We start from the raw sequence: 16,924 nt of genomic DNA on the forward strand, positions 1-16,924 counted from the left end.
TCTGATACTTGCTTTTATTATAGCAATTATTGCGTTGGTTTTAAAAAATAATTTAAGTTGTAGCTTACTTGCCATAATAGTTCACTAAAGTATGTAGCTCAGTTGGTTAGTGTATTCACAGAGTTGTGCATCTGCAATTTCATAACATTTTCATTACCCTAAAAGAAAATCTATACCTGTTAGCCAAAACCTTCTGCTGTAGTTTGAATGTGTTGGAAACTTGATCCCCAAGGTGAAGTTGTCCTGAAGGCACAATGAATGGATTAATGCCATTATCTTGCAAGTGGGTTCCTTATAAAAGGAGGAGTTCAGCCCCTTTCTCTTTCTTGCCTGTGAGATGCCTTCTGTCATATTAGGACACACAAGCAGATACTCACCTAGTGCTAACCCTGTGGTTTTAGATTTTTCAACCTGTATAATTTGAACCCAATCAATTTTTCTTCATTATTAATTACCCGTTCTGTGGATTCTATTACAGCAGAACAAAATGCACTAAGATACCCCTGTTATGATTTTTTTGGGGGTGCTGGGGATTGAACCCAGGGGTGTTTAACCATTGAGCAAATTCCCCAGCCCCCCCCCCCTTTTTTTTAAATATTTTATTAGAGACAGGGTCTTGCTGGGTTGCTAAGTACCTGGCTAAGTTGCTGAGACTGGCTTTGAATTCGAGATCCTCCTGTCTCAGCTACCCAAGCAGCTGGATTTATAGGCGTGTGGTACCACACCTGACCATTGTTATAATTTATATGTGTCTCCCCAAGGTTCATGTGTTAAGGTTTGGTCCTTAGGGTGGTTCTTTTTGGAAGTGGTAGGACCTTTAGGAGGTGGGGCCTAGTGGAAAGTTCTTAGGTCATTGGTGGCATTTTTCATCAGGCGATTGTAGTGAGTAGTTTTGCTTCACCATAAGCTCTTTCTGTGATGTACCACCCCTGCCAGAGGCCCAAAGCAATGGGGCCACCTGGTCCTGGACTGGAACCTCTAGAACTGTGAGCAAAATGAACCTTTTATTTCTGTAAGTTAATTGTCTCAGTGATAGGAAACAGAATAATGCACTTTGTTACTCACATCCCCCAACCCTAGCTCTAATATCTTTTTGTCTGTAGATTTGCCTATTCTGAACATTTTAAATGAATGGAAATGTACAATATTTGGCGTTTTGTAATTGATAGCTTTATTTAGCATGCTTTTCCAAGTTCATTCCTGGTTTAGCATATTAGTATGTTATTTATTTTTATTGCCACATGGTATTTCATTGCATGGATATACTACATTTTACTGATCCATTCATGGGCTGGTTGACATTTGGGTTATTTCTACCTTTTCTCTATTTGAATATGATTACGAATACTCATGTGCATGTTTATGCATATTTCTGGTGTGTGTATACCTATGAGTGGAATTGCTGGATCACATGGTAACTCCTTGTTTAACTTAGATGCTGGACTATTTTCAAAGCTACTTTACCATCTTACATTTCCACCAACTGTGTATAAATGTTTCAGTTTCTTCCCATCTTTGCCATACTTCCCTTCAGGGATTACTTCAATGGTTAGGTTAGTATTCTCATAATCCAATCATTTCTCTTCTGAACCTTCTTGCATTGTCTCACATGTGAGCTTTTGGGAGATACCTTATATCCAAACCATATTACTAATTATTAAGCATTCTTGATTTTCATTGTTTATGCTTTTGGTGTCATATAGCTAAGAAAGTACTGCTTAATGTAACATCATAAATATTTAAGTCTGTGTTTTCTTTTAGGGGTTTTATAGTTTTATCTTTTAGAGTTAAAATTTTAATCCCTTTTGAGTTAATTCTTTGTATATGGTGTGTGGTGTGTACATCCATTTTTTGCATGTTTGTGGTATATCCATCTAGAACGATCTGTTGAAATGACTGGTCTTTCCCTTTTGTCTTAGCATACTTATTGAAAATCAGTTGATTATAAATATGAGGACTTATAATTGGACTCACAGTTTGAGTCCATTGATTTATATATCATTATGCCAATGCTGTACCATCTTAGTTACTGTAGCTTTGCAGTAAGTTATGAAATTGGGAAGTGTGAGATTCTAGCTTTTTAATTTTGTTTTTCTTTTTTAGTGTGCTGGGGATAGAATGCAGGTCGTCTACCACTGAGCTATACTTCCACTCTTTAATTACCCTCTACTATAAAATTCTTTTGTTTATCCTGGGTTCCTTGAATTTCTTTGTGAATTTTAGCAAAGAAGTTAATTGAGATTCACATTGGAATTTAATAATTTACTCATCTGTCTGAAATATTTAAATATTGATTTCTTATAATTTGTGAGGTAGGCAGAATAGATGTTGTTTATTTCACAAAGTAGATGTATTCAGAATGGTCAAAAGAGTTATCTAAGTTGAAACTGTTGATTTCAGGTAATTTTGATTATATTTATTCATGTGACTCCTTTTTGTAACCTCTCCTTTTTCTGAATTATATTAGAGATTTTGTGGTTTTCTAAGACTATTATTTATGTTCTGTAGTAGCGAATTATTCAGTTTAGTGAGTTTGTCCCCTTTATTAAATTTTTTACATAGATTTTTTTTATTAGAGCTTAATAATTATACATGGTAGTTGGGTTCATCCTGACAAACTCATACATGCATGGAAATCAATTTCAGTTCATGATCCCCCTTTCTATTTATTTTTATATTGACAAGTACATACGAAGTAAACTTATAATTGAACAAGTTCTTGAATTTTTGAACACATGCCTTTGTAACCAGCATCCAGATCAAGAAATAGAGCATTACCAACACCCAGACTTCCTCCTTTGTGTCCCTTTCAGATACTATTCCCCTATGGGGTAACCATTAAAACCTGACTTAAAACATTTTAACCTGACTTGAAACATCATATTTGTTTTGCCTAATTTTGAATTTTATAAAAATTTGACTCATACCTGCATGTAGTCTTTTGTGTCTGACTCGAAACTCAACATGGTATTTGTGAGATTTATCCATATAGTTGAATGTAGTAGAATAAGCAGTGATATTCCTGGCACTTTTATTATTACTGTGTTTTCATTTATTCATCAGATAATCTTGAGTTATTTGCAAAATCATATTGTACAGAGATGAATTGGAATTTGTGGGAATTAGAATATTTATGGGGTGACTAGGGAGATACTTGGTATACAGAAATCAAAAGGACTACCATGATAATTTATTATAAAAAGCCTATGTATTGAATCAAGAGTAGACAGCTGCTAGTAGGACTGACTGCACTCTATTACTTTGTGCTTTTTTTTTTTTTTTTTTTTGGTAATTTTTAGTTCTTTGGGACATTTTTGTAGGGGGTTTGATGAGGCATCTGATATTGTTAAAAACATTTATTGGACTTCTGGTCATTTTCATGTGGTGAAGAGAGTATGAATTTTGGAATTAAATTCCAGGTTTATTGGTTACAAGCTTTGTGGACCAAGTGAACTATAGATTATCATAAATGTGGACATCCTATAGCTCAGGATTGCTGGAAAAATGAATAGCACAGACTATGTAAAAATGACTTATTTAGTCCTTGGAAAATAGGCATCCAGTGAATATTAGTCTTATTCTTTTATTTATATTATGTGGTAAGTACAATAATTTGTCAGTCTAGAAGTAGACTTCTGTTTTCAAAAAACTAAGGTATTTTTATGATGTGTTTGATAAAAGGCAAGACTTCCTTGATACTATGAAATAGTTATTCCTTGGGGTCTAAACATATGTCAAGCCAGGCTCGGTAGCACACGACTGTAATCCCAGCAGCTTGGGAGGCTGAGAAATGAGGATCGTGAGTTCAAAGCCAGCCTCAGTATCTTAGTAAGGCACTAAGCAACTCAGTCAGATCTTGTCTTTTTAAAGTACAGAAAAGGGCTAAAGGGCTGGGGATGTGGCTCAGTGGTTAAGTGCCCCTGAGTTCAATTCCTGATACCAAAAAGAAGAAGAAAAAAAAAATCAAGATGCTAAGCTAGAAATAATTTATTACTTTTTCCTCTCCTCTTGAACTTTAAACACAAATTCATATTTAAAAAAATATATTTTAAATACATAAAAGTATAAACATATGTAAAATAGCACATACAGTATGATGCACAAATGGGATCATACTATATATGCTATTTTGCCTTTTCAATTTGTTGATGTAGTTTGGACATTGATTAGTGTAGCACAAAAAATGCCTTACCACTTTCAGTTTCATATGGTAACACCAAAAATTATTTTAACATTTTTGTTTTAGGACCCATAGGTAATTTTCAGTATTTTGCTGATACACCCATATCTGTATGTAAGTACAACTTTTTTTTTTTAAGTCTAGATTGCCATTGCTTAATATCTGAGCCATGGGAATTTGGTAAAAGTGGAACCAAGAGCATTGATGGAACCATAGTGAAATCTTTTAAATTTTGAGATTAATTTAAGTTGTAGATGGATACAATACCTTTATTTTTTGTGTGGTGCTGAGGATTGAACCCAGTGAGGTTGAACCCAGTTGAGCTCATGTGAGGTGAGCATTCTACTATTGAGCTACAACCCCAGCCCTAAATGCATTTTTTTAAAGAGGGAGAGATAGAGAGAGAGAGAGAGATGCATTTGTCAGCGTTTGCCTCTATTATTCTACTTTTTAAAAAATTTAATATTTTTAGTTGTAGATGGACACAATACCTTTATTTATTTATTTATTTTTATGTGGTGCTGAGGACCGAATCCAGTGCCTCACACATGCTAGGCAAGTGCTCTACCACTGAGTCACAGTGTCTCCTAATATGCATCTTTCGTAATTAAAGATAGTTGAATTGGGAAATTTTGTTCCTTGACTATTTATTACTTTATTTTTACCACATGATTGTCACATATTTTGTCATTTTTTTTTATTTGCAAAGAAGTGGGGTGCATTTAAAAAAATTACTGGTGTTACTTAAAAGCTATTTATTTCTATACTATCTTTGGTGAAATATTAGAATGCAGAGTATACTCATGAATATATGTTAAAATTGAATAGTCCCAATCTATGCACATCATTTCTTCATTTATGATTTGTGATTTCAGTAAAAATATTACCCTGATGAAAATTTACTACAGTGTTGTGAAGTATGGACTTACAGAATTTAATCTTCTGTGTCTAAAGATTCTGCTGCTGTATTGGTTGCACATCTCACATTCAGTCCTCAGTGCTACTCTTAAGGTTGCCATTAGTACTGCAGTTCTCTGAACAGATCACACGAGTGGATTTTTGGAAAAACATTGACAAGTGTCCTGAGAATGCTAGACTCGAATGCAGCTCAGTGTGTGAGAAGACAATGCTCTTCCATGTGCCTTTTAAGTGGCATGAGAATTATAGTATGTGGCCATTACACAATGAATGGTTATAAGCCAATTTTTGAACTGAGGGAAAAAACAAAACAAAACAAAACAAGATATGACAATGATTGGTGGCAATTATGTGGTGAAATATGATAATCCTAATTAATATTGTGAGCACCTTTGTACTTGTCTATGTGGAAATGCTCTAATGTTTGTAAGTTTATTTGCTCTTTTCTTCTGAAAAGTACTGTATATTAAAAGATTTTATCTTCTTGATTTGCCCTAAGGGATTTAAATAAATCAGGAATAATGCTCAGATGATCTTGTGCATTTTCTTTTTTTTCCTCTTAATACAATACAGTTATCAAAAGATTCTCTGATTTTGATAATCTTTGCAGTGAGAATTCTTGTAAAAGAGAGTGTGCCTATTAGGGATACAGTTAAATCATGTCCATATTATTTGTTTCATTAAAAAAAAAAATTCCTGAGCTATGGTCAGAATCACCTCTGGCCAGAAAAACTGCTGTTTCCCAATGAGTTTAAGTTTGTTTTATCCTAAACTTTTTATTTACTGCAAAGGGGGATGGACTTATCTTGACTATCTTGGTCAGTTAGGGCCTTCTTATGGAGTTGTTTGTTAGTACTTCTAAATTCATTGCAGCTGAATTATTAGAGAGGGTTGTAAAGGTTGTGGGGGGTCAGCAGCCCCATATCTACAACATAGCCACATTGTTTTGAGTATCTTGGCAATGTAAAAATATGAGATAAATAAGCAAATATGCTGGAAAGGAAGAGACCAATATGGCAAAAGCTATTATAAGTTTCTTATTCAGTAGCCATTCTTCCTTTTCCTTCTTGCAGACAGAACTCAGTTTTTAACATGTATTCAATGGCTTTGTGCTAATAGGAGGCTGGTCCCAGTGAACCCCAAGGGTCAAGTAATAGTAATGTAAAGCAACTGTGGCAATTCCACTGCCCTTGGCAGCATTTGGTTTAATAATGGCATTATTACCTGTTTCCATTTTTACCAGTTCAGTTGGTGTAAAATCCTTTCTCATTGTGGTCTTAATTTGTATTTTTCTCATTAGAAATGGAGTGGGCAACTTGTCAAATATTTATTGGATATTTTGTGATGTACTTGATAGTGCCATTTGTTCTAATGGATTCTTCATTTTTCTTCATTATTTATAGATGTTCTTTATACTGGTTACTATCTCAGTTCATTGGTACTGCTATAAAAATTTTTATGAAACTGGGTAATTTATAAAGAACAGATTTTTTTTTTTTCCCCCTCATGGGTGGTTCTGGAGACTAGATAGTCCCAAGATAAGGACACCAGAAGGTTCGGTTATCTGGTGAGGTCTTCATTCTCCAGAGAGAACCACTGTGTCCTTACATTGCAGAAAGAAGGTAGATAGTCCACAGAGCTAAACTCTGTGTGAGCTTCTTTTATAAGGCTGTTAATCCCATTCACAAAGGAGGAACTCTTAATTACTTCTTAAAGGTCCCCTTCTTAATAACTGTCACATTGGCTATTAAGTTTCAGCATCTGAATTTTGGAAGGGACAGATTCAAACCATATTACTAAATTAAAAGAAATTATTTTGTGAATTGCAGATGCCTTCTATATTGAAATTTTAAGTTTCATTTCTTTGGTGTCTTGTTAAAAATAGTGAATTTTAATATAGTAAAGTTTGTCAGTCTTTGATGATTTGCTTGTATATTTATATAGTTATTTATGTATATGTATTTAGTTTGGTTTAAGGCATTCTTTCAAAGTTGGGTAATAAAAGTAATCTTTTGTTTTAAAGCCTGCCTTTCTTTAGTCTACTGGGGATGCTTTCTTTCCAGTTTTTTCCCTACCAGTAGTGGGTTAGGGATCAAAATTAATATTTTGCCCCATGAATAGTTTTCTCAACCTCATTTTCAAAAAATGCGTCCTTCCTACAATCAAGTCCTAATCAACTTTCTTTATGTATGCAGACTTAATTCTGTTCTGTGGTTTATTTGTCATCCTCATGATGATTCCTCACTGCCTTAATTACTACAACTTTGTACAAGTCTGGCTGTCTAGTGAGACAGATTCCTTCCACCTTATAGTTCAGAGTTGTTTAGACCCCTTGCATGTATCATTTTAAAATCTGGTGCTGAGGTCTTTGAGGTGCCTTGTTGAATAGATTACTTTTGGGGGGAGAATAGATTACTCTGGGGGAAGAATTTGGAACGAAGAATTCATTAAAACATTTTTATGATAATCGAACATTTTTATGATATGAACTTAGCATATCTCTAATAATTCAGATTTTCTTCATTATTTTTGTAGTAGAATGTTGTAATTTTCTCCACATAGTACTGAGACACCTTTGGCTAGATTTATTTTTTTTTAAGGGTTTCTTGCCTTTTTCACTCCTGCCCCCCAACGGAACCAGAACCCAGGGCCTTGTGCATGTTAGGCAAGTACTCTACCACTGAGCTACTGAGCTACATTTCTTAAATTTTTTGGTTTTAAATTATATATCGAGCTGCTTTGGCTGATGTGTTTAGTAAATTTATCTGAGCTTTTTCGTACTAGATTGTCCACATTGTTTTATTTCCTCAATACTTTTTGTTTTTTGAGTTTCTGTATGGAAAATCTTATTACTTGCAAATAAAGAGCCTAGTGTCTTTCCAATTCTTATGCCATTGAATTCTTTTTCTTAGTGTACTAAGATACTTTGCTAAATATTAAAAAGTATTATTGATAGTGGGATTCTGATTGATTCTCTTTTTAGAGGGAATACATGATGGGTTTCACCATTAAGAATGATGTTTGTTCCTGGTGCGGTGGCACATGCGTGTAATTCCAGCAGCTTGGGAGGTGAGTTTAAAGCCAGCCTCAGCCACAGTTAGGTACTAAGCAACTCAGTGAGACCCTGTCTCTGAATGAAATACAAAATAGAGCTGGGGATGTGGCTCAGTGGTTGAGTGCCCCTGAGTTCAATTTCCAGTACCTTCCCCCACAAAAGAATGATGTTTGTTAGTTTCTGTTATGTGAACTCAGTTTCTTTTTAAATTTTTGTTATAATATATTCATCCACTCAAACAATAAAAGTATAATTTGATCAATTTCATTCTCAGGCCCTCTCCTCTTTCCCCCGTGTTCCCCTTCTATTCTAGTGGTCTCCCTTCTATTTTTTTTTTTAATTTATGGTAATTATTTTCTTTTTTGTGCTTTTTTTTTTTATCAAGTGAGTACTAATTTCTATACCAGTTAAGGTAGATTTTTTTCCCTCAATATATTGATATGGTGAATGATATTGATAATTGATTTTTTTTTTCTGGTAATAAACTAATCTTGCATAAACCCAGCTTGGTCATAATATTGCTTGTTGCATTAGGCAATATAGTAACTACTAGCTACATGTGACAATTTAAATTTAAATTAAGATGAAATAAAAATCTAGTTCTTCAGTCATACTAACCACACTTTGCTAATTGTGATAGGTGGCTGTTGTACTGGAAAACGCAAATTATAGAACATTTCCATTATTGTGGAAAGTTCTATTAGTGCTGTGATTTATCTTTTTAAGTACATTTCTGGAAGTTATTTGGCTCATCTATGCATGCATGTGTGTTTGTGAGTTCTCATGTTGTATTCTATTTTATAAGAGGAAAAGTATTCTCTTTGTTTCTGTTTTCTGGAAGAATTTGGATAAGGTGGAGAACCATTTTGTTATTTGAAATAACTGATCAAACTATTTGTGGGAAGATTTTAACTTATTCAATTTCTTTAAAGATTACTATTCAGGTTTTTAAAAATTTTTTTCTTGAATGTTTTTCTGTAAAATTAAATAATTTGAGATACCAAATTTATTGGCATGAAGCAAGAGAGCCATCCTCTTTTTGTAAATAAAATCAATAAATGGGCAAGGAAACTGAACAGACACTTCACAGAAGAATAAATATGGTAAACAAACATGAAAAAATGTTCAACATCTCTAGCAGTTAAAAAAATGCAAATTAAAACTACATTGAGATTTCATCTTACTCCAGTCAGAATGGCAATTATCAAGAATATAAGTAATAATAAATGTTGGCGAGGATGTGAGGAAAAAGTTACACTCACACATTGCTGATGGGCCTGCAAGTTGGTATAGCCACTATGGAAAGCAGTATGGAGATTCCTCATAAAATGTGGAATGGAACCACCATTTGACCCAGCTATCCCTAACTGTATATGTATGTGTGTGTGTATATATAGATAGATAGATATAGATAACTATATATCTATATCTATCTATCTATCTATCTATATCAATGTTATAGCAGTTCAATTCACAATAGCTTAGCAATGGAACCAACCTAGGTGCTCTTCAATAAATAAATGGTTGAAGGAAATGTGGTACATATGCATAATGGAATAGTACTCAAGAAGAATGAAATTAAGGCATTTGCCAGTAAGTGGATAGAACTGGATACTATCATGTTAAGTGAAATAGTCCAATCCCAAAAGACCAAAGGCCGAATGTTCTCTCTGATATGTGGATGCTGATACATAATTGGGGTAGGGTGGGGGCATGTAGAAGTTCATTGGATTAGACAAAGGGGAATGAAGGGAAAGGAGGAGAGTGAGGATAGAAAAGACAGTAGGGAGTGAGGATAGGAAAGACATGACTTTCCTGTGTTCATATGTGAACACATGACCAGTGTAACTGCACATCATGTACAACCACAAGAATGGGAAGTTTTACTTCATGTATGCATAGTATGTAAAAATATATTCTACTGTCATATATAACTAAAAAGAACAAATAAAAAAATAATGAGAAAAAGTTTGCCAATCCCTGGTTTAAAGTATACTTTGTTATTCTTTTAATAGTCCCTTTAATCTCTGTAGTGATAAACCCTACCTTTTTTAATTCCTGTAGTTAAACTTTTTTCCTATTATTGATCAGCCTCATAAGAGATGTGCCTAAATGAAGTCTCCTATTTAAATTTTGTTCTTATATTTTTAAATTTTTTTCTAGTTTTTTGAGTTAATTGTTGGGTCATGACCCCACTCTCACCCCCAGCTTCTAAGTTTGATGCTTATATCACCTATTTTAAATCTTTTCAGTATGAACATTTATGGCTCTAAAGTTTACTAACTGTACCACTTGTCTTAATTCCTCCAAGTTTTATTTGTATTATTTATCACTCAGTTACAAATTTTATTTCTATGTTTTAACATTTATTTATTATTTCTATGTTTTAACATTTCCTAAGTTGTGGCAGTTTCTTGCTATACATTAGGAATAATGGAAAAGGTGTGTTAAAATTTGTATGGTGTCAGTGGCTTTGTCACTTTATCCCATTGCGTCTATAATTTTTTGTTATTTAATAGTTTATGGAAATTTAAAATTACTTTCCAGGTGGTTTGAATCTTTTAATCATTTTATGGTGGCTTCTCTGTATCTTAAAATTTGTGTTTTAAGAAATCTGGTCTGATAAGAACATAAGCTTCTGCCTGACTTTTAATTATAGTTTTCGTTTTCTATTTGCACTACTTTTCCATTTTCTTTGCTTGCTTTTTAGAAAAAAAATATTTTCATTTGTTCACTGTCCACTTCTTCCTTCTTTCTGTAGTTATAGCCCATAGTATATTTCCTTTTTGGGGTTACTCTTGAAATTCTAGTCTTTTTCAAAGTTGACACAGAGATCCTTTTACTTTGGTCAATACTCACCTTCCAACTTCTATGTTGATGTTGTATATCATTTTATTTTAGTTCTCCTTTTGTCCCCCAATTAGACTTGTAATTATGTACAATGATTGTTTATATTTTGCTTCCACATTCATAATTTCTTATTCTTTATTTTCACCTACTAGAATATCAATTTTTTCTGACTTCTAGTGTTTCTTAATTCCCTTTTAAATTTCTCATCTATTTGTCTCTGGGTTAGGTAGCATTATTCACATTACTAATTTTTATGATTCTCTTGCCATCTTAAATTCTTTAACCTGAAATTTTAAAATTAACAATTACTTTTTTTTAAAAAAAAATTTTTAGTTGTGGATAGGCCTTTGCTTATTTATTTTATTTACTCATATGCGGTGCTGAGAACTGAACCCAGAGCCTCAAACATGCCAGACAAGTGCTGCTATCACTGAGCCCCAGCCTCAGCCCAACAATTAATTTTTATTAAAGCATTCTTTTCTGCAGTCCCTCTTATTTCCAGCAGGTGCTTGATTTTTTTTTTTTTTTTTGCCGATTTTGTGATTTTATTAAAAAACTTTTCTTTAAATATTTTATCCATGTATTTTAGCAGTGGGATTTAAGTATCTGAAGTCAGTGGGGTCTAAGTCTTACTCTCATGGTTGTTGGTTTCCTTGTGTTTGGTGATCCTTGTAGGACTCAGTTTGTTGAGCTTAATATTAATGTTGAAAAACTGAAAGACTTAAGTTGAGGATTTGCATTTGCTGAGAAATAGAATCTTCTCTCAGAACTTTCTTGAGTCCAGGCTTAATTTGCACAGTGCTGATAGGGGTATTTGCTCTCTTGCATCTCCATGTGCATACTTAGTATTCAGGTTTTAATTCATCCTGTATTTGTGGAGATGGTGAGTATATAAGTAAAAGGTATGGGTGTGTGGGAATGTCATTGTAGATTTTCTTAATATCCTGTGAGTTCAGCTACACAATTTCATAAAATTACTAAGGGCCTTGATAAATTGCTGAGGCTGTCTTTGAACATGTGATCCTCCTTCCTCAGCCTCTGGAGCCACTGGCATTACAGGTGTGAACCACTGTCACCCTGTTGGGCCTTTCATGAGATACATACATACATACATACATTAATATATGTATGTATTTTCTATATACTACTGTCTGTGTGTATATATATATATTCTATATATTACTGAAAATGAATGTTCAGATTTTGAGCTCTGTATTTGTTTGCTTTGCAATAATTAATAATTACCTCTCTCTTTCCCCTTCTATTTTGAACCATTATGTTTTTAAATCCTCAGAATTCACATTTTACTGCTCCTATTTTTCATAGTATGCAAGTCTCCCCACATTTTATTGAGAGTACTAATAAAAATTTTTAAGGAATTTGTGTATTTTTTCATATTAGCTTTTTATGTGGTATGTTTACTCTCATTTCTCAAGTTTATGCACTTCTTCAGGACTTTAGTTTCCAGATGTGCTTGTTGAATTATGCAATTATATTTATAAGTGGAATTTTAAATTGGTAATTGTTGGTAGTAGGCGTGGGCTTTTGTAGTTGTATGGGTTAGAATAATTTACTGTACCTAAGTTTTTTGGAGGGAATGAATAGCTCTAACTCACTGTAGGTACGTTATGTTATCTCTGGCATGATAAATAAGTTGGATAGGCTTTAAAGGTAGGATTATTTTTAGGGTATGTGGGCTGGGAGCATACTGGCAGGGCTTGTATCTCCCATGAATAGGACAGATGGCTGGGAGAGCATTTGGGTCACAGAACCCCAATTTGATTTATCTTTCAGTCTGTGCCTAGTAAAGAAAGGTCAGGTACGTGCAAACTCTGCCTCTTTCAGTTCTGTTGTGGTTTCTGGTAGACTTTTTTTTTTTTTTAATATTTTTAGTTGTAGATGGACACAATTTTTGTTTATTTTTATGTGGTGCTGAGGATCAAATCCATTGCCTCACACATGCTAGGCAAGCACTCTACCACTGAGCTACAACCCCAGCCCCATTTTTCTAGACTTTTAGAATTCTGTTGTTGGATTTTCTTGATTTGAGGTAATAAGCAAGAATTAGGAAAGGAGTTGCTGTAGAGATAGCATATCATTGCAAGGTTTTGTTCTTTGTTAATTATGGTAGTTCAAAGGTAGGGAATTGTATTATCTTCATTTTGGCTTCTCTGATTCCAGCCCTACCCTGACCATCCTAGTGGGTACTTCAAAGTTGGGAGTGGTTTACTGACTTCTGAGAGTTATGGATTGCTTATGTTAACTCTGAGCATTGTTGCTGATCTCATTTCTGATGCTGCGGTCATTTTTTCTCTTAGTTTTGTATTTCTTTGGCTATTTTAATGGGTTTGGGGAGAGGAAAGCTCCATATTATGGTGTAGTTTATCATAAAACTGGATGTTCTATTGAAAAAAAGTTAAAAAAAATCATTTTCAATTGAGCTTTATTTTTACTGGTCATGAAAGTTTTTTTCCTAACCAGAGGTAAGATGTTTGATGATTTTTTTTCTTTTTTCATTCACTTCAGTGCAGATTCACTTGTTACTCTCTCCTTCTACCTCTTTTTTTAATTGTTTTTTGGTCTCTGTGACAAAGTGGAAATCATATAGGTTTTTTTTTTTTTTTTTTTCGGGGGGGGGGTTTCTATTTCCAAATAGGAAATATATTATTAACTTTTTTATCTTCTTTAATTTTTTAAAAATATGGCTAGGTTGAGAAGACAGATAATTTCATAGAGTAGAGATTTGTAAATGGAGTTTCAATCAGAAAAGAAAATCTTAGAATGTATTACACACAGCAAAGATAATATTTAATGAGACTTTCACCCTAGCATACTTAAATATATTGGGATGTGTTGCAGTAAAAAATAGTTTGAAAAAAAATTGTCTTAGCCTTAGGCTATGAGTTGTAGCCCAGACCTCCACAAAGAATCAATTATTGAAAAAAAAGGGCTGTAAAGTTGAGCTGCTCTAATTGAAGGTATGGGGCACCCCTGCTTCCCTCCCTGCAGGAACCTGGAACAGTTTGTGAAACACTAAAAGTTCTAGTGAATGCAGGTAAGGGTTTTGGTGAGGTAGGCCAGACTCTGGTCCTAGACTCCTCTGCTATAGAGACTTTTGCTTTTTATGTATATTTTGTAATTTAGGACTTCATGGAAGATTTTGTTTGAAAGGAGGGCTCAGCTGCTAAAGAGTGTTAGGAAACAATTGTTAGGTAATCAAGGCTTTAAAACTGAATTAACCCTTTCCTCTAAATAATATAATGAAGGCAATATTGTTTTTTTTTTTGGTCATTATTGTATTCAAGCTTTAGTTTTGCCCCCTGCTTTTCTAGAATGAAATGTGATGGTAAGCAGCATGTCATTATACTACTCAGTTTTGGCTTGTTTTCAATTTTTTACTTTCTTTGCCCTGGTCTCCAGTGAAGAAAGAGTGAAGGTGTATCATAGTACATCTCACAGGTTATCAGTGAAAATTCTTTATGAGTGTACAAGGATGGGTTCTGAAATATTTTCCATTCATGGTCCTTAGTATCTTACCATGTTTTCATGAAGCCCCAAAATTATATCTAAAAAGTTCTGGTTTAGTTAGGTACAAGTAACTGAAGTATTTATGGTCTAAGAATTAGACATTCAAATAAAAAAAAATTTCCTTTTACACTTATATAACAACAGTTACTCACTGATGGGATGTATGTACCTGTGGGGCATATACAAATTCTGAAGTCTTGGAATCAGATTGGACGCTGCATTCTCATTTTCTACTTCACATTGGTGTCTGTGGAGTACTTGCTTTCTTATTACATAAGATTATTTACAGTTTCTAGATAATTACCTTCAAAAGAAATGAATACTAATGATGTCACATTGAAATGTAACTTGCTATCTGACAGATTTTGAGAATAGCTGTGTTTTCCATGAGAATTTTAAATACCCTCAATGACAATTTTTAACTGCAGGTGTAGTGCTTTGCAGTTTATGTAGTGCTGAAGCAGATAAATGAGCAGCAATTGGAGCCAATTTTGTAGAATAAGCTATAGGTAATTGTACAGAGCTGTTCTGAGCTATTTATATCTCAGAAGACTGTATTTCAAAGTTTATTTTTATTGTTATTTTAAAAAATTATAGCTCATTTCTTGTGGATTTTTACCATTTTAGAAGAAGGAAGTTTTATTTTTTTAAAAGGTTTTCCAGAGGGTTGAAAAGATATTTCTATTTTCGAAGTGAGAGATAGCAAAACCTTTTTCTGTATTGAAGGTTTTTTCCCCCTGGGAAAATGTAGAAAAAAGAATTCAAAAATAAATTTGCAAATTAGTAATTAAAGTAATCAGTAATTTTCATTAATGGACCTGTAAAGAACATCATGTTTAACTGATTGTTAGGTAAATATTGAAAATTGCAAATAACTGGAAGTACATGATATGGTAAGATAATAGAATTGCGGAGTTTTGGGCCTGGAAGAGACAAGTAGTGGGATAAGGATGGAGATGGGGATTTGGTTGAATTCTTCCATACCCTCTAGGATCTTACAGTGGGAGTTGGATTGGTGGGGTAGGAAAAAAGGGGAAAAAGAGAGTTGGGGGCGGGATAGGAGGGAAAGAGAGGTGATATTGTGTAATTGTATTTTGTTTAAGGCAGAAGCACTTTTTAAAACATTTTATTTTTTGTAGTAGTTGGACTCAATACCTTTATTTTATTTATTTATTTTTATGTATGCTGAGGATTGAACCCAGGGCCTTGCATGTGCTAAGTGAGCGCTGTACCGCTGAGCCACAACCCTAGCAAGGTAGAAGCACTTTTGAGAGTTCAGAATATTTCTGTTCATGGCTTCTGCCAGAATTTATTACCTAAATTATATATTTCCCATTCATTTTAAGTTTTGAGAAAAAGTGTTAAGGAGAAAAATCTTGGAGAATAAGCAAGTCATAATATAGATTATTAATATGTTTCCTTTTTTAAAAAATATTTATTTTTTAGTTGTAGTTGGACACAACACCTTTATTTCACTTGTTTATTTTTGTATGTGGTGCTGAAGATCGAACCCAGGGTCTTGCACGTGCGAGGCGAGTGCTCTACCTCTGAGCCACAACCCCAACCCCAATATATATATTTTATTAAAGACACTTTGAAATAACACATTTACAGGAGAGCTGCCTTGTCTTTCATCCCAAGCTCAAATAATATCTGTATTTTGTTTTTATATATTTACAGTAATATTTTGTATTCTGTTTTTTTTTTTTCCCCACTAATTTAATTCTGGACATGTTTTCCTTTTTTTTTTTTTTTCATTGTCCTTTAGATACTTTTTGTGTTATGTGTTGTGGTGGTGCTTGATTTATTAAAAAAAAATGTAATCATTATGCCCACACTCGTACACACTTTTCTCATTCCTTAGTACATTATACAGATAAGCTGATACATATACAACTTGTTCTTTGTAATGACTACATAATATTCCATGGTAAAGATTCACTACTTCATGTAGCTATTCCCTTGTTGATGTCCATTTTTTCCCCATATTTTTTCACTGTAAACAGTGTTCTTGAACATTTATATTGGCATTTTTTTTTCCTCTCTGAGATTGTTGGAAGAGAGGAATTGTTGCGTTGAAGGGAATGTGTAATTAAAATTTAATAGCTATTACTAACACACTTTTTCCCCCCGGTAGAAAGACTGTAATAATTAACCTTTCAAACAATATCTGACTGATCTGTGGTTTTCAAATTCTCTGGAAACCTTCTTGGGGCATTGGGGTGCCCATCACTCATTTCAGCCAAAGCAGCTTTCTCTTAATCTATTCAATGTATTGGACATTGTTTCAAGGTTTTAGTTAGAATAATGTGCTTTGTAATTAACCCACTAAGTCCCAAGTTTTTAATTCTGTAAATATTTCAGTCAAATTGATACAGGTGCATTAAAATAGG

The 16,924-nt window shown here is 33.6% G+C and overlaps 1 protein-coding gene across 7 annotated transcripts in view; it reads left to right on the forward strand.

Moving 5' to 3' along the window:
• Positions 1 to 16,924, forward strand: part of Pds5b (PDS5 cohesin associated factor B) — a 193,993-nt gene that overhangs the window by 30,533 nt on the left and 146,536 nt on the right. The window lies entirely within an intron of this gene.

The sequence above is a fragment of the Marmota monax genome, unplaced genomic scaffold (assembly GCF_021218885.2).
Source record: "Marmota monax isolate L192 unplaced genomic scaffold, Marmota_monax_Labrador192_F-V1.1 WCK01_AAM20220418_F8-fsc00011, whole genome shotgun sequence".
Lineage (NCBI taxonomy): Eukaryota > Metazoa > Chordata > Mammalia > Rodentia > Sciuridae > Marmota > Marmota monax.